Source organism: Mesoplodon bidens (assembly GCF_964165515.1).
Source record: "Mesoplodon bidens genome assembly, chromosome: 7".
Lineage (NCBI taxonomy): Eukaryota > Metazoa > Chordata > Mammalia > Artiodactyla > Ziphiidae > Mesoplodon > Mesoplodon bidens.
In genome coordinates this window covers 30,126,144-30,149,664 of record NC_138164.1, presented here as the reverse complement: position 1 = coordinate 30,149,664, position 23,521 = coordinate 30,126,144, and the positions used below count along the sequence as shown (strand labels likewise).

General features: G+C 38.2%; 1 protein-coding gene and 1 pseudogene across 2 annotated transcripts in view; one reads left to right on the top strand and one right to left on the bottom strand.

Annotated features, from left to right (window-relative positions):
• TMEM123 (transmembrane protein 123) overlaps positions 1-23,521 on the bottom strand; it is a 78,208-nt gene that overhangs the window by 26,775 nt on the left and 27,912 nt on the right. The gene's annotated exons all lie outside the window — the stretch shown is intronic.
• LOC308620904 (synaptobrevin homolog YKT6-like) lies at positions 1,067-1,949 on the top strand (annotated as a pseudogene). The gene has a single exon. The product of its transcript is annotated as a synaptobrevin homolog YKT6-like (transcript).

Genomic DNA, 23,521 nt, shown 5'->3' with positions numbered 1-23,521 from the left:
CTGACACCAAAATCAGAGATAACAAAAGCAAAAATAAACAAGTGGGACTACATCAAACTAAGATGCTTCTGCACAGCAAACGAAACCATCAACAAAATGAAAAGGCAACCTATTGAATGGGAGAAAATAGCTGCAAATCATATATCTGTTAAGGGGTTAGTATCCAAATTATATAAAAAAGTCATATAACTCAATAGCAAGAAAACCAGTAATTTCATTTAAAAAATAGGTACAGAATCTGAATAGACATTTTCCCAAAGACATACAACAGACATATGAAAAGTGTTCAACATCACCAATCATCAGGAAAATGCAAATCAGAGACACAATGAGATATCACCTCCTAACTGTTAGAATGGCTATTATCAAAAAGACAAAAAATAACAAGTCTTGGGAAAGATATGAAGAGAAGGGAATCCTGGTGCTCTCTGGGTGAGAATGTAAATTGGTGCAGCCACTATGGAAAACAGTATGGAGGTTCCTCAAGATAGACCTACTGTATGATACAGCAATTCCACCCCTGGGTATTTATTCCAGCCCCCCCCACAAATGAAAACACTAAGTTGAAAAGATATATATATATATATATATTATATATATATATATATATATAGATATATATATATATTATATATATATATATAATATATATATATATGTATATGTACTGCCATGTTCAGTCTGGCATTATGTACAATAGCCAAGATATGGAACCTAAGTGGCCTTTGATGAGCAAATGGATAAAGATGTGACACTGAGACGCACACGCACACACACACACACACACACAGTGCGATATTGCTCAGCTATTAAAAAAGAAAAAGAAATCTTGCCATTTGTGACAACAGGAATGGACCTTGAGTGCATTATGCTAAGTGAAATAAGTCAGAGGAAGAAAAATACTGTACGATGTCACTTTTATGTGGAATCAAAAGAAAAAACTGAGCTCACAGGCAGCTGCCAAATGTGGAGAAGCTGGGGCGGGGCGAGGCGGGGGTGGTGGGTGAAAGGCATGAAGAGGACAAAAGGTACAAACTTTCAGTTATACAATAAATAAGTCAGGGGATGTAATGTACAGACTGGCGACTATAGTTAATACTGTACTGCATATTTAAAAGTTACTAAGAGAGCGGCCGACCCGTCAGCAGCTGGTGGCGGTCTCGAGGGGCGGCGCCATGCTGCTCCCTGCGAGCTGGTCCCGCGGCCAGGCGGGTAGCTGGCCCGAGGGCGTGGCGCCATGAAGCTGTACAGCCTCAGCGTCCCGTACAAAGGCGATGCCAAGGCGGTGCTGCTCAAAGCCGCGTACGACGTGTCCTCCTTCAGCTTCTTCCAGAGGTCCAGCGTTCAGGAATTCATGACCTTCACAAATCAACTGATTGTGAAGCGCTCCTCAAAAGGAATCAGAGCTTCTGTCGAAGAACAAGAATATCTGTGCCATGTCTAAGTGAGAAACGACAGTCTGGTGGGAGTGGTCATTGCTGACAGTGAATACCCATCCCGGGCGGCGTTTACCTTGCTGGAGAAGGTACTAGACGAATTCTCCAAGCAGGTCGAAAGGACAGACTGGCCAGTTGGATCCCCCAATACCATCCAGTACGCAGGCCTGGACGGTCACCTCAGTAGATACCAGAACCCCCGAGAAGCTGACCCAATGACTAAGGTGCAGGCTGAACTAGATGAGACCAAAATCATCCTGCACAACACCGCGGAGTCTTTGTTAGAGCGAGGCGAGAAGCTAGATGACCTGGTGTCCAAATCCAAAGTGCTGGGAATACAGTCTAAAGCCTCCTATAAAGCGGCCTGGAAACAAAACTCATGCCGTGCAATCATGTGACAGCAGCTGGCAGCGGCCCCTGAGCTGGACCATCACCGTCATTCACATCGCAACTGGGGGCCCCAGGAAGCAGAGCTGCTGTGGAACGACCCAAGTGGGACAGACTCAACTTTGGCTTTGGAGCTCCTGGGAGGAACCGAAGGGTGGAAGGGACCTGGTGGTGGGGAACGTTCAAATTCACATGTCTACTAATTTGAGGCCCCCTAAAAGTGTATTTTTGGGGCCAAATGAAACCATAAAGCTCAGTGACTCCCGTTTAAAAAAAAAAGTTACTAACAGAATAAATCTTAAAAGTTCTCATCACAAGAAAGAAAAATTTTGTAACTATGTGTAGTGTTGGATGTTAACTAGGCTTATTTTGCCAGTATACACAATTATCAAATCATTATGCTGTATGCCTGAAACTAATATAAAGTTTCACATCAATTATACCTCAATAAATAAAAGGAATGACCTTTGCCTCTTTTAAAATTAAGTTTTATACACTATGCTTATGTAATAAAACAGATTCCATAGTCCTTCTCCTACCAATTTTGTCACTTAAAAACATGCTCAAGATTATAAGATAATTCAGTAAAGAGACTTTTTTTGGTGGGGGAGGTTTCTTGTAAATTCAAGTCAGGAAAAGCTACGAACGAGGGCAGAAATCAGTTGTGATAAATTAAAGGAATAACTAGTACCTACCTGCCATGAGTACAAAGAAAAAAACCCCAGAGATAAGACACTGATAACACAAGCCAAATTATGACCATAAATAAAGTTTTCCTGGCACACAGCTACACTCATTCACTCAAATATTGTCTGTGTCTACTGTGGTGCCAGGACAGAATTGATTATAGTTGCGATGGAGACCATATGGCCCCCAAAGCCACAAGTATTTACCATGTGGCCCTTCACAGAAAAAGTTCACTGATTTCTGTCACAGGTTGTGGGTTTGTTTAATAAATGTTAATGGTTTGTAAAGGCTCCTGTAAGAATCAAACACATAAAAATTACATACCAGCAGCAGACTCTTCCTTAACAGAAGAATGTGTGGTTTTTCACACCATTACTGAAATAACTATATCCTAAGCAAACACTCACCTTGGCCATCAACTTTTTTCTCGGGAAAGTACCCATAGCACTTATAGCTTAGAGCAGTGTAATTCCCCAGTATTCCTTTTAAGATAAACTAGTCGCAAAATATACTTCTAGGCCACACATGTAGTCACTTAAAACACCATTTATAAGCTTCCAGTTGTGGAGGTCATAAGTACGAATGGACGGCTCAGCTGGGTCTCTGCTCAGGGTCTCATGAAGGCTGAAATCAAGGTGTGGCTATGCTTGGCTCTTATCTGGAGGCTCTGGGAAAAAACCTGCTTCCAAGATCATTTAGGCTGCTGATAGTATCCAGGTCCTTGCATGAGGTTCCCATTTTCTTACTGTCTGTCAGCTGGGGCCACTCCATGCTCTTAAAGGCCACCTGTATTCATGTGGCCCCTCTGTCTTCAAACCCAACAGCAGCATGTCCTTCTCACGCTTCAAATCTCTCCGACTTCCACTTCTGCCACCAGCCAGAGAAAACTCTTTGCTTTTAAAGGGCTCATATGATTATGCTAGGCCCACTCAATAGTTTATCTTAAGGTCAACTGATTAGTAACCTTAAGTACATCTGCAAAAACCCCTTTGCCAGGTAAGATAACATAATCACAGGAATGATGTCTCATATTCATAGGTGAGGGAATTAGACAAAGGGTGAGGGTCACTGCGGGGGGGGGGTCATCTAGAATTCCACCTCCCACACAGTGTTCTGGGTAAAGTTGATCCTGATTTGCAAATCTGGGAAAACTAAATTCTTAGCTGTTGAATGGGAGAAAGTGTCAGCAACCCCTCATTAAATTCAAAGGTTCAAAAGTCGGGCAAACAAAATTGGCTCCCAACCATAGGCAGGCTAAAGTTCTCCTATGTGAATTTGTTGAATATATTGTTTTTGGAGTGGGGGGAAGGTTACAAAAATGTGTTTCCTCATGTCCTGAATAATTAGTTATTAGCTACCAACAACTAATTGTCAAACCAGGGTTAATCAGGTCCCTTGTGTACCTGAACACAGAATTAACCCAATGTTGTGAGGCAAGTGAGCTTCCTTCTCAAGGCTCCAGGGAAGAAATTTAAAATGGTCCTCTAGCAACAAATCACCAAGAGAATTAAAGCCTGTTTATTCATCATCTCTCAGCTACCTCAACTCCCCAGGACAATGTGTGTCCAGTCTGTTAGACAATGGTTTCTTCTGAAGTGTCCTTTTAACCACTTTTCTTATTCAGAATATTCCATATCAGCTTTACCTCCCACTGAAAACATGAACATCAGAGTGAGCTCAATGGTACTCTAGTAGAAGAAAAATGAAAAAACTGATTTAGGCATAGATTTATTACTCTAAAAAGAGAATTCAATATATCTATTTATGAACAGAAATTATTGGTACAGATTAGAAGCATATGGCATAAAGACTGGGGGATAGTTTTGCCAGCATTTCTACCTCGGAGGTAGTAGTATCAAATCTATCAGCTAACATTTCCTACCGTGCTTGGAATGGCTTTTCTGAATTAAGTGGAAAATGAACTGTGTTCCTCCTTTGTTTAAGCCAGGAAGTAGTAATGCTGGAAATACACTTTAAGTGACTGTGAGACTTTTTCATTCCAGTTACATGCCGAGATCACACTTCTTTCTGTAGAAACTTAGAAAATATATTGGAAGATAATGGAAAATTTATATAGAAATATGCACATATCTACATATCATATGTGCACTATGTATAAATATGCACTTTGTCTTAGAAACTGTGATGGATATTTTCTGTTTGTCCCTCTAGATCCCTCCCTACCTTTGTCCCACCAGCCCTCTGCCCTAAAAAATGACATAGGTTCCCTTAACCCGTAGGCTTCTGGCTTGGTTAAGCCAAAGGGAAGGTATCATCTGTTGATACTTTATATTCCTTCTTATCCTTATTAGCTTGTATAACTAATTTGACTGAAAGGACAGTATCTTTTACTGTTTGGTGACAGATCCAATCTGGGATGAGCCCACAGAGCCGAGCCCAGTCCTGTGTGCTCTGTGCTCTACAGCTGTCTGTCTGCTATACTTATTTGATGTGTTTATTTAATGAATCTTTAAACAGTCCTCATTCTGAGCCAGACACTGCTCTAATATACTGTAAATATTAGCAATCTTCATAATTACCCCGAGAGGCAGATGTTATGGTCATCCCCATTTTACAGATGAAACTGAGATACAGAGAGGTTCGGTGACTTGAGAACAAACTAGTAAGGGGAGGAGCCAGACATGAACTGAGCCTCTGCTCTCAAGCACTGTGTTCGGTTGCCAGTCACGAAAAGCAGTGCCACCAAAACAAAAAGCTTTGGTTGGGATGGGTGAGTGACTGTGTCATTGCCCCAATGTTGACCTTCAACATGTTGTTAGATAAGAATAAGCTAGAAAATAGATTTTAGGGAGAAAAAATGATAACATAAACATACTCAGAGTTACTCTAAGTATTTAACAAACCTCAGCTGGGTATATACCGAATACTCTTGCTGTTCCATGTTCTACAATCCTGCATATAGCAAATACTACCAGTCTGTCTCCATTGTAAAATACACAAAAAACAATAACAATAACTTCTCATATCCTGAAATATCATTTCATTGTCCCAGTAGCACTAAAATGTATGAGAAAACAGGTCTGAAATATTTTGAAATAACATTATTACAGCTATATCTGCAACATCAAAAGACTCTGCAGGTGGTGTTGTCACTCAGTCACAGAAGATTTATGGTCTGAACATGGAGAATAAGCATGTGTAATGTGCAGCTGCCACATAAGAATTTGGTCGTTAACGAGCTCAAAGCAACACAACAAAGAGATATTCAGTCAGCAAAAAAACTGTCTGCTCAAATGTCAGCAAAAAGAAATCCCTAGAGATGACAACTGTACAGTTTAGAATCCACTATTAAATAATTTTAACTCATTGTATAAAGGCATTAGAAAATTTAATATTTAATACTGAACATTTTTTCTTACATAACAAAAGAAAAATGCAAACTTTACATAATTACCAGAAATACATACTTGCTTAAATGCTAGACATGGTACCAGAATCATTATGGCAGTAATCTGTGGGAGTAGGAAGAAAATAATGAACATCTGCTGTGCCAGTAACTGAACTAGGTGCTTTTCATATTTTTAATTTTTAAAAAATTTCATGTGATCTGTATAATAGCACCGAGAAGTGGGTTTGCTCCCTGCAAGTTACAGATGAGAAAACTGTGACTCAAGTTAACTAAATGCTCCAAATCGCTGTCAGACATGGTGGTGAACAGACCATAACACAGGTCGTTGGACTCCTTCGAGCCTGGTAACTTTTCATTGATTTGCTCATTGTCTCCTGATGAAAATCCACCTGAATTCCAGAGCCTACTGTATTTACTTTAGGTATTAATTTTACTTAAAAATTAATTAATTTTTGACTATCTTCACTGCACTAAAATCACCGTCAATAAACAAATGTATATACTTAATACCAAAAGTTGAAGCTAAAATAAGAGCTCAGAATTTAAAAATCAAGAGCCTCTCATAATTTTCATTGTGATAACTGTAGATGTACCAAAAAAGTACAAAGAATAATATCAACATCTGTGTCCTCATTATTCTGATAAAGAAATAAAACTGCCAATTAAGAAACCCCCTAAAAGTGTGTACCTCCTCAACTGCAGTCCATTCCAAGTAACCACTATCCTGAATTTATCATAGATTTCTTTATATTTTTACTGTACACTATTTCTAAGCAACAAAATACTGTTTTTCACATTTAAATTTTATATAACTAGCATCATGCTAAATATTTCTCTGCTCTTGTTTTTTGTACTCAACATTACATTAATAAATTTCACTCATGTTGACATCTATACCCCTAATTCACACATTTCTCATAGTATTAAAATTTTTTTTTAATACTGAGAATATTTTGAGATGTTTTCTGTTTGTGTGAGTCTGATTACATGAAATGACTAACTCCAATATCTTTCTGAACCATCTAGCCAGAACACAGCTGAAAGGAAAAACATGCCTTCATGCATTCCAGCTCTTTAGTTTTAAGGGACCCATCTCCTTTGGCCCGCCTTCAGAACCCAACAACTACTTTTAGGTATCTGGCTAAATTCTAGCTCAAGTTGGTAAAGGCATATGTGTGTATTCACTGAAGCACTGTTTAGAAGAGTAACAATATCTACTAATGGGGGCATGGTTAAGGAAATTATGGTACCTCCATACTATGGAACATAACACAAACATGAAAATGAATGAGAGAGCTATACATACTCTGGTGGTTTAAAACATATCCACAAATTCTTTGATATGCCTCCCTTCAAAAGGTGAAGTCTAATTTCACTTCCCTTGTATGTGGACCTAACTTAGAAACTTGCTTGCAGCAAAGAATATGGCAAAATGATGTAACTTTGGAGGCTAGGTCAGAAAAAGGATTGCTTCTACTTGGCTCTCTATAGGATCTAGTGAATCTCTAAGATGGCTCATTCTTGGGGAAGCCTGCTACCATGTTGTGAAGATCCTCAAGCAACCCTATAGAGAGAGGAACTGAGGCCTCCTGCCAACAGCCTGTCTGTGAGTTTGTTCACCTTAGAAGTAAAGCCTTCAGCCCCACTCAAGCCTCCAGTACTGCAACCTCAAATCTACCTCCAGCTAAGTGCCCAGCTAAGTCGCTACTGAACTCCTGACTCACAGGAACTCAGGTAATAAATCTAGTCAAACCACTATATTCTGGGGTTCTATTATATAGCAATAACCAATAATGTACTGACACTAAAAGCTCAACACTTTGGTCAAAAAAGCAAGTTGCAGACCATTATGTCCCTATCTCATATATTCATACCAGTAAATAGTGATTATTTCTAGGGAGTTGTTGGGAAGGAAAGGGAGGGTGGGATCAGATCCTTTTTATTTTATATGCTTTTGCATTGTTTGAAAGATTACGTGCATGCATTAGTAATTTCTAAAAATGCTTAGAAACTTATAAGATTTAAAAAATTAATATGAAATTTTAAGCCAATTGAGATTTAAAAAAATTTCCTCTCACCCCTTGTTAAAGAGAAGAACAAAATTACTTTAATTTTAGACATACTGCCAGCAAGTTCTATTATGTGGTTTCCTAGTTGACTGCTGATTAAAAGCAAATTGAGAGAGGAGTGGGCTATTGGAGGGAAGCATAATGACAGTACAAAGACATGACAGTTGAGTCTGTTAGAAAAAAGGAGAAGTTAAAATAAGCCATCTGAAGCCACTCAAGTGTAGGAACAAAGACCCCTATGTATCCTCTGAGGATGTAACTGTTTCCCAAGACTATGATTATAGAAACAATATTTATAAGGCAGTGAATAGTTTATGACGTATTCCATGTACCAAATTTTATCTTATCCCACAATAAACCTTGAGGCATATAAAAGTATTTTTACTGCCATTTTACAGATCTGGAAACAAAGCCAGGAAGTGAATGGAGCCAAGGCACAGAGCCCCTGAATTCCATTCTGAGTTTGAACTTGACTACACAGATAATGTTATTTATCTGATACTGAAAAGGGAGAGGGTCCAGCTTGTAGATGTGGGACCCCAAGTCACTACAGCCAGAACAAGTGCTCCCTCCTGACCATCCAACTCTGCACGGACTGCATGCTCACCAGCAACCTTTTCAGAAACAGTCTTGTAGAAAGACAAACCTTCTCATCAGGGGTTTCTGGGAAACGCTGGAGGCAGAAAATCTGTTTGCTGAAACTGTAGAAGTGGTAATGAAGAAAATTCTAATTGGTATCAATTAGTATTCACAAGATGGTAGAATATGTGTTTAATTATCTGTCAACCAATCGCTTGCGATTTTGAAGAGGCAGCCAGGTATGTTAGAAAGAAACCCAGGCTTTTGCCATCAACCACTCCTGTGCTTAAATGGTTGTGCAGTTACTTTCTAAGTATACAACTTTTCCTCACCTCTAAAATAGGGAAAATAATACTTAGCTCATCTGGTTATTGTGTGGAATTCAGTAACAAGCATGAAATACCTGCAAAATGCTTGGCAGCAGCATTATGTTCAACCAGTATCTACCATTTTTAGCACCACCACCCTCATTTTACAACAGGGAAGGTACAACTAAAGACAGCCTGGACCCCCTTTCCAGCACAGACCCATTCCTTTCCCCACTCCTTTCCTCACATCGTGTCCTCTGATGACAAATCTGTTTCTTCCTCACTCCATCTCTGAACGTCACATCCACTCAGACCTAGTTCAAGTGCTATTTCCTTCAAGATTTTCCTAACTGAAAGTAAAACTCTCCCTCTTCTGAGCGCACGTTTCTACTACACTTAGCATATTTTTTTATTATAGCTATTTTTGTTCTTATTTAAGTATCATGAGGGCAGTGTCTATATCCAGTTGGGCTCTATAGCTCTCACAAAACCTGGCACACTGCCTGACACATTAGATTCAGAATGAACATTTGCTGAGTGGATATAACAAAAGAATACCAGAGGCTTATGTAGCAGAATTATCATTGAACTTTGATAGGAAGGTCAGCTAAATTTTTATAGCTTTGAGTCTAAGTTACTACAGCAAGCTATTAGAATTCTGACTTCTCCACTCTTGAGCACTGTATTTGGATCGTTCTTAACAATAATAATAATTAACATATACATAGTGTTTATTATGTGCCAGGCACTGTTCTAAGTGCCTTACATGTATTAACTCACTTAATCCTCACAACAACCCTATAAAGAAGTACTAGAAGAAAACTGAGGCACAGAGATTTTAAGGTCATATCATAATTCCTTTCCCTCTAACTGTGTAAGAAAAACAAAGGCCAATGAAAACTCAGATTGGTAAAAATAAGAGCCAATAATTTTAAAAAGCTATAATGGCCAAAGAGAATTTATTATGTATTGTAACACTCCACAGTTTACCTAAGTCAATCTTCATAAAACCCCTGTGGGTTGGAATTAGTTCTATGCCTTATTTTCCATTCTTCTCCTATTCATATTTTAATGGATATTATTGATAATATTTACGTTCTCCTCAAGGTAAAAGAAGTTTCTACTATCTAATGTCCATAATCAATTTCCACTGATCTAGTGAAACACTTATAGTTACTTCTAACTAAATAGTGTCAATGTCAAGCAAAATTGTCTCCCTATCACTAGGCACTGGACTTCCCAAGGGACTTAACTTTGCCTGAGGTCAACTGCTTTGCAGCTAACTAGTAGATGGACAAAGCACGTATAAGAGATTTTAAAACAGAACAAAAATGTATTTAACCAAAACCCTGTCCTGAGTAGAAAATAATGCAGGATCAATTTCTTTATAATAATTTATCCCTACTTAAAGAGGTTGCTATGTAAGTTTTAGCTATCTCAAGGAAGCTATAAATTTGTCTTTGACTTCATAATAATGTAAAACCCCAGAAAAGTTTACACCCAAAGGTATACAAGGATTTTGGTATGCCTTTTGTTGCTGTTGTTTAACACTGAAAGAAAATTTACTTACTAGGATACGAAGATAAAGATTGAATGATCATGTGGCTTAATGTTTACAAAGGCTGTTTCATTTCCCACTTATTGATCAAAATCCATGGCTGGCTAATACATTCACAATTAGAAAACTTCTATTTGGTTTAGTGATATCCCAACCACCACAGAATAGCAAATAGTCCACTCACAAAACTTTTTATTAACTGAACAGCAAGCTGTGGATAAAAAGTTTTGTGTCTGGACATATGCATCAGTTATTTGCTATTCTATAGTAGTCAGGATGTCACCAAGCCAAACAGAAGTTTTCTAATTGTGAATGTATTACTGTCTACTGTGGGACAATTTAAGTTGCAGAATTAAGTTGCAGGGTTTTGGCTTCTTGCAAGTTATCTTTCCACAAGCTTTAGTCTGTGGTTGGAACACACTACATGTATCTTATCCACCCTCTATATCTAGCTAGTGTGCTGAAAAACACTAGTATTCACAGTTGGCTTAATGTCCCCAAAACTATATGCTTTTTCCCTGTAAAGGTTGGATTATGTACCTCAGGGAAGGAGGCTCAGTCCTTCTTGGCAGCTGTTTTCCTTAAAGCTGCTCAACTCCTCCCTCTTCCTCTAGGCACGGATGTGTGTCCCCACCCTTTTCCTCATGAACTTGAGGGCCCACTTGTCCTTGGAAACCTTGACAGTCCCATGTGTACACTACTCACACAGAGCGAAACCATATACCTCTGGGATTAGTCCAGCACAAGCTGAGTGTGCTTGGCCACCCTGTGGTCCTTGCTGAGGTCTGTGGCCATGGGGTAGCACAGAGTAATGACCACTGCTTTTCAATGGCTGCTGCAGCAGAAGCTTGAATTAAATTAACACATTTAAATTAATTCTTGTACCCTGGGCTTTTTGACTGTATTTAGTTTCATGAAAGCCACCCCAGGTCCCTGCTGAAGTAGTACATGCCCAAGAACTATGAGAAACAAGGGGAAGGGTAGAAGTGGTAGAGAAGGAATAGGGTGGGTATAAGTTCTAAGGAAATAGACTTTAAATGTAAATGATCTGTCAGTCCATTCAGGAAGACAAAGAATATTTTCTCTATGTTGAGGTATAGAAAAGAAGAATATACATAAACCTTTTGAGAATTATCACGATAACTTTCTGGCAAGACATATTTCTAGTGTAAGAACTTGCTGAAAAAAAATGAAAAGCAAACAAGAAAAGTGATTCTAGAATATTTTTACTCCATATCAGAAATTCCTGGCCATCTGGACAATTTACAAAGCTAAATGAAAATGATACTCTGAAATTCATGGGAAATGGTCCCTCTCCATCAACGTGGCATAATATTTTCCCCACAGCTCACATATGAATACAAAGCTGACGAGATGTTTCTGAAGAGAAATACCAATAACTATTGGCCATGTACTCTGGTCAGGCAAAATCATTACTACTGATTGTGGCTATGTGGTGTAGTGAACATCCACTGTTTTTTTTCCCTGTCCAGCTCCTGATCCTCATTTTTTGTCAGTTTCCACTCTTCCTTAGAGATGCATCCCTCACATTCCATGTAGTTTGGAGGGACTGTCAATGGGTGGGCAAGTGATTCAAATTAGGCCAATCAGACTCTCCCAGGAATCTGAAACTCGAGCAGTGTACACTAGGATGGAAAACAGTTGACAGTTATTTTAATGGCAACTCCCTAAAGATATTTTCTGTTCACTCCTGCCCTTGAAATCCCTAGGACTAGGTCTAGTTGTTCAATTCTTTCTCTTTGATTTTGTGAGTGACCCCATTTGTGTTCAACAATTTCTTATTTGCCTAAGTTAGCTAGAGTTGGTTTCTGTTGCTTGCAACCAAATACTTTCAACAATATGAAAACTAAATCTGTGGCGATGTCTACTTTATTCTTCTTGTTCTTTTTCTTCATAAACAAGTTTATCAGTTCTCTTCAGTTTTTTCTTTTTCCTTTCCAACAGAATGTACTTTTCAACTTGTGCCAGCAGGAAGATTACACAAGCTATTTACTGAAAGGCAAGCTCTGGTGTGTAAACAGCAAGCTTCTAAAATTAGACTTTTCTCTTTGAAATGGATTTTGACACCCCTCTATGAACCTTTGACTCTAAGCTAACAAACATGAAAACATGAATGCCTGTGTCTGTAATGCTACTATATTTATGCCAAGCCAACAAGACTATAAGTCTTGATTGTAAACTGTTACAATCATAGCATTCAACTAAGCAGAAGTTTTACATCTTATACATAGCACCTTTTACTGGTAAGCTAATATGGATTTCAGATGCAGCTAGACTCACCGAATTTACAAGGACTTAGCATCATATAAAACACTTAGTCTAAAGATTTTATTCTGGGTCAGTGTGATCTAGAGCCTAGTTATAAACAGAATCATTCTCAATCAAACCTAACAGGAAGAGAGATTAACCTCTTTACAGAGATGGCAACACATACATTGTACATGTGATGCCAAGTCTCATCAATACAACTATGCAATACAACTAAGAATGTATTATCCTTGGTGTGTCAGAATTACTACGGATTGCTGAATCTCAAGGCTACTTTGTGAAACAGAAGCTTTGTGAATAAAAAGAAGGAAGGCATGGCAAAACTTGGATTATACAATAACTCTTACAAGAAAATTTAATACCTAGGACAATTAAACTCAACTGAAAAAATTAGAAACGGAACACTTTCTCCTCTCTGGTAAGTTTAGGCGTTCACTGAAGAACTATATAGTACTTTTTGGTTTATAATTTTCACATATAATTAAGCATTAGCATAGCTGCCAGCATAAATAGGTTAAATAAGCAAAAGAAAAAAAATCATACAACTAAGGGAAAGACAAGTGACATTTCCTGCTGACATCTTCTAAATCCTATGGTTTCTCCATGATAAACCCCCGAGAAGTTGGACAGTTGACTTTCCTTCGGAGGGAGATTCCACAGAGACTTTCATTTTTCACCTCTGCCCTTGGACTTTCTGTTGCCTCAATCTGGAGCGTCCTGTTCTTCTCTTGGTGAGCTCCTATGGGTCTGGCAAAGCAGGTGACTTGTTCTTGTTTCCTCACTGGGTCTTGAGAACACACATCACGTGGTGCTGGGTCACTCTCGTTCATGACCACAGAGCATGATCTTGACAAGAGCAAGGATTCCCTTCTTTCACTGTTGTATCCTGAGTCTAGCAGTGTTCCTGGGACTTGGGAGCCACATATAAATTGTTTACTAGATGTAAAAAGACAGCTTCACCTCTATGAAAGGAAGCGGATCAATAAGATCCACATTTTGAAAATTTTAAAATTCACCCCTCCCTTTACTTAGAAGTATTTGTATTCTTCCTCTTCCTGAAATGCTGAAAGTAGTACATGTTGATGAAAAACAATTCAAACAGCAGTGACTGCATACTTGCATATAGTAAGAAACTCTTCAGAGTGACATCACCAAGATGGCACCATAGAACATTCCTGACTTCACTCCCCTTCACGAGAAGAACTAACGATGACTATTCACTGACAAGACACCATGGAGAATCCAAGAATACGAGGGTGAGGCTAAAGCACCCCCTCCCCCCACACCACAGAGACCAAGACAGACTGCATTAGAAGGGTACTGCCCCTCCCCTGGACAGCACAGCACCATGCCAGGAGGTCCCCCTGCGCCTACAGTTCCTTTAGGGGTAAAGAGAGCCTAGGGTGGACATCCAGCTCCCACATTTTGTGGGTAGCTTCTTGGGAGCCCCCACTCCAGTCTTGTCCCCTGGGGACTGCAGGAGAATCTGTGGGGCTTGACCACTGAGCACCTGATTGTGATGAAGAAGGGGGAAGGGGCTTGCGATAAGTGGCACTAGGATCTTGGTAGACCAAGTCCCTGACTGTGCACCCAACTAGTAATCCCAACTAGTGGCTTTGCTCATCTGCAGAACCAAGTCGGGGCAGTCTGACTAGGGAACTCAGTGGCGTGCAGGCCTGCATGCCTCAAATGAAGAGATCTGCTGGCCCTGGAGCCTGGTCTCCGTCTACTCCCAGGCAGGGGGGCTGAATCATACCAGGTCTACAGCTGAGTGTAGCTCCTGGCCCCTCCAGACCAGAAAGCCTGACAGGGAAAACCTGCAGGTGCTTGCCCTCCCACCATACCCAGGCAAGAGAGCTGAGTCATAGTCCTGCCCACTGAAGAGTGACGCTCCCAGCCCTACCCAGGAGCTTCTGACAAGAATGCCTGGAAATAGCTGAGCAGTCAGAGCTGGCAGTCAGATCTGGTAGTCTGCAGAGCAAAGCAAGTGGCCCTGTTTGGCCAGGGAGCTTGGGGAACAGGTGGCTTGAGTCAAGACCACAAACAGCCTTACCAGCCTTGGAGCTGGTTCTCCCACACTGTGCCTGGGTAGGAAAACTAATATGTAGCCCTGACTATTGCTGAATACAGCCTTCAGCCCATCTCACCAGAGCACATGGGAAACCGCGTGGCCCATCCAACAGCCTTGTTTACTGTTACTTGTCACTTGCTTACAGTGACACCTGAATAAAGAGCACAGCCAGTGGCTTTGTCTGGCCAGAGAATTCAGTGTTCAGTCTTGCCTGATTCAGGTTCCTAAACAACAAGTTGTGTAGGCCCTGGGACCCATTTTGCTACCACACCAGGGGAGAGAAGCTAACTCATAGTCCCATCTACTTCTGAATGTAGTACCCAGTCTGGACTGTCTACTAGGACTGACCAGAGAATCCAGGCAATCATGGAGCAGGGGACAAAGTCAGCAATCCTATCTACATGTTCTTGGTTAGTGCTACCACCCCCTTACCCCTGACCTTAAAGCCCAGGCAGTGGCCTCACTCAAAATATACCCTGATAGCAAGCCCCACCTGCCCAAGGATGTTACCAGCAGACATATGCACAAACCCAAACTGAGCTGACTGGTAAAGAACTGTCTCTGCCAAACCAGACCTATAAAGACTGGAAGCAGAGGCCACTTACTCAAATGTGCAGATACCAATATAAGGAATGAAGGATCACGAAAAATTTGAGCATGACACAACCAAAGGAAACTAATAAAGCTCCAAAAACTGAACCTAAAGAAATGGAGATCTATGAATTGTCAAAGAATTCAGAATAATTAAAGAATTTTAGTGAACTGCAGAAACACACAGACAACTAAATGAAATTAGGAAAACAATGTATGATCAAAACAGAAAGTTCAACAAAGAAATATAAACAATAATCCCCCCCACCAACAAATCCTAGAGCTAAAAAATACAATGACTGCACTGAAGAATTCAACAGACAACTCAAAAGCAGACTTGACTATGCAGAAGAATCAGTGATCTATAAGACAGAACATTTGAAATTATCCAGTCTGAGGAGCAAACAGAAGAAAGAAAAAAGAGTGAAGAAAGACTATGGGACCTATAGGACATAATCAAAACAAACAATATCTGCATTATGGGAATTCCAGAAGAAAACAGAAAGTATATTTAAAGCAATAATGCAATGTTCATAGCAGTACTATTTACAAGACATGGAAACAACCTAAATGTCTGTCGATAGATGAACAGATAAAGATGTGTGTATGTATACGCAATGGAATATTACTCGGCCATAAAAAAGAATGAAATTATGCCATTTGCAGCAACATGGATGGACCTAGAGGTTATCATACTAAGTGAAGTAAGCCAGACAGAGAAAGACAAATATATGATATCACTTATATGTGGAGTCTAAAAAAATGATACAAAAGAACTTATTTACAAAACAGAAATAGATTCACAGACAGAGAAAAAAAAACTAATGGTTACCAAAGGGGAGAGCAGGGTGAGGGGGGAGAGATAAATTAGGAGTTTGGGATTAGCACATACATACTGTTATATATTAAACATGTAAACAACAAGGACCTACTGTATAGCACAGGGAACTATACTCAGTATCTTTTAATAACCTATAAGGGAAAAGAATCTGAAAAAGGAAAAAAAATATATATGTATAACTTAATCACTTTGCTGTACACCTGAAACTAACAGAACATTGTAAATTAACTATACTTTAATAAAAGAAAAAAAATAAAGCAATAATGGCTGAAAACATCTGAAACGTGGGGAGAGAAATGGACTTCCAGATCCACAATGACCAAAGGACCCCAAACAGGTTGAATCCAAATAGAACTACACTGAGATACACTATAATTAAATTGTCTAAAGTCATAATTAAATTGTCTAAAGTCAAAGACAAAGATTTTTTGAAAATAACAAGAGAAAAGAGTACTTACATACAGTGAAACCCCATAAAACTACTGGTGGATTTCTAAATAGAAACATTTCAGGCCAGGAGAGGATGGAATTATATATTCAAAATATTGAAAGAAAAAAGGTGTCAATCAAGAATTCTATACCTGGCAAAGGTGTCCTTCAGAAATAAAGAACAGATAAAGATTTCCTGAAAAAACAAAAGCTGTGGGAGTTCATCACCACTGGACCTGCCTTATAAGAAATATTAAAGGAGGTTCCTTGAGTGGAATTAAAAGGACACTAATTAACATCATAAAAATATAAGAAGGTACTATAAAACTCGATAATGTAAATATACAGTCAAAGTTAGATTCTGTAATATGGTAATAGGGTTGCATAATTCACATAGAACTCAAAAATTAAAAAACAAATGTAGTAAAAATAATCATAGCTACAAATCTGTGTTATTAGTTATACAGTATGAAATGTATGTAAACTGTAACAGCAATAACCTAACATGTGAAGGGGAGGAGAAATAAAAGTGTAAAGTTTAGGAAATCTACTGAAGTTGTTATAATTTTAAGATATTTTATGTTAGCCCCATGGTAACCACAAGAAAAAAACCGGCAGTAATGACACACACACACAAAAACATGATAAAGAAGTCAAAACATACTGATACCAAAAAACATCACAGCACAAAAAAGAAATCAGGATATAAAACAAGGAACAATGGATCTACAAAACATCCAGGAAACAGTGAACAAAAAAGGCAAAAGTAAGTCTTTACCTATCAATAATTACTGTAAACATAAATGGATTAAATTGTCCATTCAAAAGACACAAACTGGCTGAATGGATTACAAAAACAAGATCTATGATACGCTGCCTATGAAAGACTCACTTTAGCCTTAAAAACACACATAGACTGAGAGTGAAAGGGTGGAAAAAATATTTTAAGCAAATGGTATACAAAAAAAAAGCAGGGATAGCTATACTTTACCAGACAAAACAAACTTTAATTAAAAATGGTAAAAGGAGACAAAGAACGCCATTATTAAGGAGCCAGTTCTTCCAGATGATATAACATTGTAAATATTTATGCACCAAACATCAAAGCACCTAAATATATAAAGCAAAAGCTAACAGGGCCGAAATAAGAAATGAACAGCAACATAATTATAGGTGGGGACTTTAATATGTCACTCAAATAATGGATAATTCATCCAGACAGAATCAATAAGGAAACAGCATATTTGAACAACACTATATACCAATGGATCTAATAGACATATATAAAACATTCAATCCAACAACAGCAGAAAATGAATTCTCAAATGCACATGGAACATTTTCTGGGACAGACCCTATGTTAGGCAATAAAACAAGTCTTAGCAAATTCAAGAAGACTAAAATCATACCAAGTATCTTCACTGATCACAATGCTATGAAACTAGAAATAAATAACAAGAGTAAAAATGGCAAATTCATGAACACATGGAAATGAAACAATATTCTGAACAACCAATGGATCAAAGAAGTTAAAGAGGAAATAAAAAAAGTATCTTGAGACAAATGAAAATGGAAACACAATATACCAAAACTTATGAGATTCAACAAAAACAGAGGGAAGTTCACAGCAACCAATGCCTATGTTAAGAAACAAGAACTCAAATAAGCCACCAAACACTACACCTTAAGGAATTAGTAAAAGAAGAACAAAATAAACCTACAGCTAGCAAAATCAAGGAAAAAATAAAGATTAGAGCAGAAATAAATGTCATAGAGAACAGGAAAGCAATAGAAAAGACTAAAAAAACTAAAAGTTGGTTCTTTTAAAAGATAAAAAAAATTTGACAAAACTTTAGCTAGACTAACCAAAGAAAAAAAAAGAGAACTCAAATCAACAATATTATACAAGAAAAAGGAGATATTACAACAGACACCACAGAAATACAAAGGATCATAAGAGGTTGCTATGAACAATTATACACCAACAAACTGGACAACCTAGAAGAAGTGGAAAAATCTTAGAAACATACAGCCCACCAAGACTGAATTTAAAAGAAATAGTAAATATGAACAGATCAATTACTAGTAAGCAGGCTGAATCAGTAATCAAAACTCTCCAAACACAGATCAGACCAGGACCAGATGGCTTTACTGGTGAATTTTACAAAACATTTAAAGAAGAATTAATACCAATCCTTTTCAAACTCTTCCAAAAAAATCAAAGAGGAGGCAACACTCCCAAACTCATTTTATGTGGACAGTATTACCCTAATACCAAAGCCATAAAAGGACAATATGAGAAAAGAAAACTACAGGCCAATATCCCTGATAAATGTAGATGCAAAATTCTTAATAAATTAGTAGCAAACCAAATTCAGCACAACATTGAAATGATCATTCAGTATGAACAAGCAGGATTTATTCCAGGGAAGCAAGGATGGATCAATATCCACAAATCAATGAATGTGATACACCCCATGAACAAAATGAAAGCTAAAAATAATATGATCATCTCAATAGATGCACAAAAAGCATTTGACAAAATTCAACAATCATTTATAATAAAAATGCTCAACAAACTGGGTAGAGTGAACATACTTCAATGTAATTAAGGCCTTACATGACAAGCCCACAACTAACGTCATACTTGATGGTGAAAGGTTGGAAGCTTTTCTGCTAAAATGAGGAACAACAAATGAGTACCCACTCTCAGTATTCCTATTCAACACAGTACTAGAAGTCATAGCCAGAGCAACCAGGCAAGAAAAGGAAATAAAAGGCATCAGAATTAGAAAAGAATTAGTAAAACCATCTCCATTTGTAGATGATATGATTTTATATATACAAAATCCTAAAGACTCACCAAAAAAACTGTTAGATCTAATCAATGAATTCCATAAAGCTGCAGGATACAAAATTAATATACAAAAAGCAGTAGCATTTCTATACACTAAGAATGAATTATCTGAAAAAAAAGAAAATGGTCCCATTTACAATAGCATCAAAAACAGTAAAATATTTAGGACTAAATTTAAGCAAAGAAGTGAAAGATCTCACAATGAAAACTGTAAGATATTGATGAAAGAAATCGGATGACAAATAATTGGAAGGTATCCTGTGTTCATGGATTGGAAGAATTAATGTTAAAATATCCATACTACCCAAAGCCATCTATAGATTCAATGCAATCTCTACCAAGATTCCAATTTTTTACAGTAGCAGGAAAACAATACTAAAATTTATATAGAACCACAAAGAAGAGTCAGAACAATCCTGAGAAAGAAGAACAAAGCAGAAAGCATGATACTTCCTAATCTTAAACTATGTTATAAAGCTGTAGTAATTAAAGCAGTATGGTTCTAGCACAAAAACAGACACAAAGACCAATGGAGCAGAACTGAGAGCCCAGAAATAAACCCAGGCATATGTGGTCAAGTAATATTTGACAAGGAAGCCAAAAATACTCAATGGAGAAAAGACAGTCTCTTCACTAAAAGGTGCCGGGAAAAATGGATATCCACATGTAAAAGACTGAAATTAGACCCCTATCTTACACCATTCACAAAATTAACTCGAATGGATTAAAGACTTAAATGTAAGACCTGAGACCATAAAACTCTTAGAAGAAAACATATGGGTCTTGGAAATGATTTCTTTGGATGTGACACTTAAAGCACAAGCAAGAAAACCAAAAATAAACAAATGGAAATACATCAAACTAAAAACACTTCTGCACAGCAAAAGAAATGATCAACAAAATGAAGACAACCTATAATATGGGAAAAAATATTTGCACACCATACCTGTGATAGGTGGTTAACATCCAAAATATATAAAGAACACATACAACAATAGAAAAAGCAAATTAAGCCAATTAAAAAATAAGCAGGGCTTCCCTGGTGGCGCAGTGGTTAAGAGTCTGCCTGCCAATGCAGGGGACGTGGGTTCGTGCCCTGGTCCAGGAAGATCCCACATGCCGCGGAGCAGCTAGGCTCGTGAGCCATGGCTGCTGAGCCTGCGCATCCGGAGCCTGTGCTCCACAATGGGAGAGGCCACAACAGTGAGAGGCCCACATACTGGGAAAAAAAAAAAAAAAAAAAAAAAAAAAAGCAAAGGATCTGAATACACATTTTTCCAAAGAAGACATAAAAATGGCAAACAGGTATATGAAAAGATGTTCAATATCACTCATTATTAGGGAAATGCAAATCAAAACCTTGATGAGCATGACCTCATACCTATAAGAATGGATAGGATCAAAAGGACAAGAGATAAATGCTGCTGATGACATGGAGAAAAGGGACTTGTTGGTGGAATTGTAAATTGGTACAGCCACTTTGGAAAACAGTATGGAGGTTCCTCAAAAAACTAAAAACAGTGTCACCATGATCGAGCAATTCCACTTCTGGGTATTTATCCAAAGAAAAAGAAAACACTATGTGTAAGAGATAAGTGCACCCCCATGTTCATAGCAGCATTATTTACAATAGCCAAGACATGGAAACAACCTGAGTGTCCATGGACAGATGAATGGATAAAGAAGTGATATATTTTATATATATACACACACACACACACACACACACACACACACACACAGGGAATACTATTCAGCCATAAAAAGGAGGAAATCCTGCCATTTGCTACAACATGGGTGGACTTTGAAGGCATTATGCTAAGTGAAACAAGTCCAACAGAGAAAGACAAATACTTTATGATCTCACTTATTGTGGAATCTATCAATAAAATGAACAAGAAATAAACAAACCAAACTCATAGAGAAAGAGATCAGAATTGTGGTTATGGGGGTGGGGTGGAAAGAGGAGGGGGAATTGGACGAAGGTGGTCAAAAGGTACGAATTTCCAGTTATAAGATAAATTAGCACTAGGCATGTACTACATAACACGATAACTACAGTTAACACTACTATATGGTACATATGAAAATTGTTAAGAGAATAAATCTTAAGATCTGATCACAAGGGGGAAAATACATTTTTTCCTTTTCTGTTCTGTATCTATATGAGACGACGGATGTTAATTAAACTTACTGTGGTAATCATTTCACAATATACGTACGTCAAATCACTATGCTTACAACTTAAATTTATACAGCGCTGCATGTCAATTATACCTCATTAAAACTGTAAAAAATGATTAATTTTATACGTAATATTGGTATTATGATGTTTAAAAAACAATTATAATTGTTTTTTATATGTGAAATACACAATCTCAATATGCACAGCTTTACGACAGAAGCTACTGAAGGACTCAAGACAATTTTTTAACCCAATTTTCTCTGGAGAAAGGCATAAATGATTCACATTTCATTAGTTGTAAAGTTACTGCTATTTGCTTTTTTCCTCTTTCTTTTTTGTCACACTGTGATGTAAAAAGAGTTAACAGGGATGAGTTAACTTGGTATGAGAGTTTTCTTTAATGTCTTAGGAAGCTTTAACAAATAATCCAAGAACTTAGAATACGTGTATTAAGATGATGTAAGCAGAATAAAAGGTCTTATGAACGGACTTCTCAACTATTCTCTGTAGATTTCCATGTAAATAAATCTTTCAGTTCTGAAACTTGTCTCCAGGAAATTGTATATTTTTGGAGAGTGAGTCCCCAATCTTTCGTGACAGCTAATGGGCTTTTACGAAATTTAACAATGTTAATCACAATAACAAAGTTACGGTACTACTAACATAACTGCTACTAGTCTGTTCCTTTCTGTGTCCCACCAGCCCCCCTCCCAACAACAAAAAATCAGTCCACTGTATTACTGCAGTGTCTTGTTTGGGGAGGCCTTTGTGGGGTGTGGGATGAGGGGTGGGAAATACCCTAATATTTCTGCATATCCCCACCAATTAAGATTTTGTAATTCTTTATGGAAAAAAAAATTATTTTTAGAAAGTTGACCCTCATTGCAAAAGCAGCCATGCATTCCACAGACCCACAAAAGGCTACTTGGGGAGAGTGGCCCCCTTCAGCCACTCTCTAAGTCAGTGATCCTCAACCTTAGTTATATGTTAGAAACACCTGGGCATGTTTTTATGCTATCTTCCTCCCCACTCAGAATTAACCAGTTTTAAGTGGGGCTCAGGCCAGTAATTTTTAATGTTCCAAGTGATTCTAATGAGCTACTAAATCTGAGAAACACTGCTCTAAGGTTTCTTCCAGTTCTAAGGTTTGATAATTTAAAAAGATAAAATGGGACAATATAACTACTAAATGACAGTTTCTAAGATTTATCCTGCAAGAAACCCCTAATAAGTGGCTCATACAGGAAGTTAAAACTGCCTAATTTTCACATTGTAATCGCTACCTCCCATCTTTCTCAAAGGCAAGGAAGCGTAATAAAGTGGGATTCTCTTCACCCTTCACTTTATGTAACCCCCAACTTTGTCCTTACTCTTTTCCTCTGTCTTTCATCATGAGGCTTTCCCTCTTTGGATACTGCCCACTCTTCCCCTCCAGCCTGCCATGATCCCTCAGCTGTTCTCATTCTTAACTTCTCCCCTGTAATAACCACTCAGATACGTGGTGGCCAGATGTCTGGGTTTAATTGGGCCAATAAAACATTTGAGCTCAAACTCAAATACCCAGCCACCAGCCATCCCTTCCTCTTACCTGCCACACCCAATCCATCAGCAGAATATATCTTCATCTCCACCACTAGCCACCTGGCCCATCATCCATTTAAACTAATTTGTTTAAAATCCTGCAATGGCTTCCCACTGCATTATTATCAAATCCATACTCCCCAAGGAACTTCAGCAACCCCTTCCCCTCCCTTAACATCAGTAAAGCCTCCCAACACCTCCTCCCTGCATCACCTTTATGACCCTCTTATGTCGTGCAGAGCACAGATGTCTTGCCAGAAGGTCACCAGGGCTGAACAACATG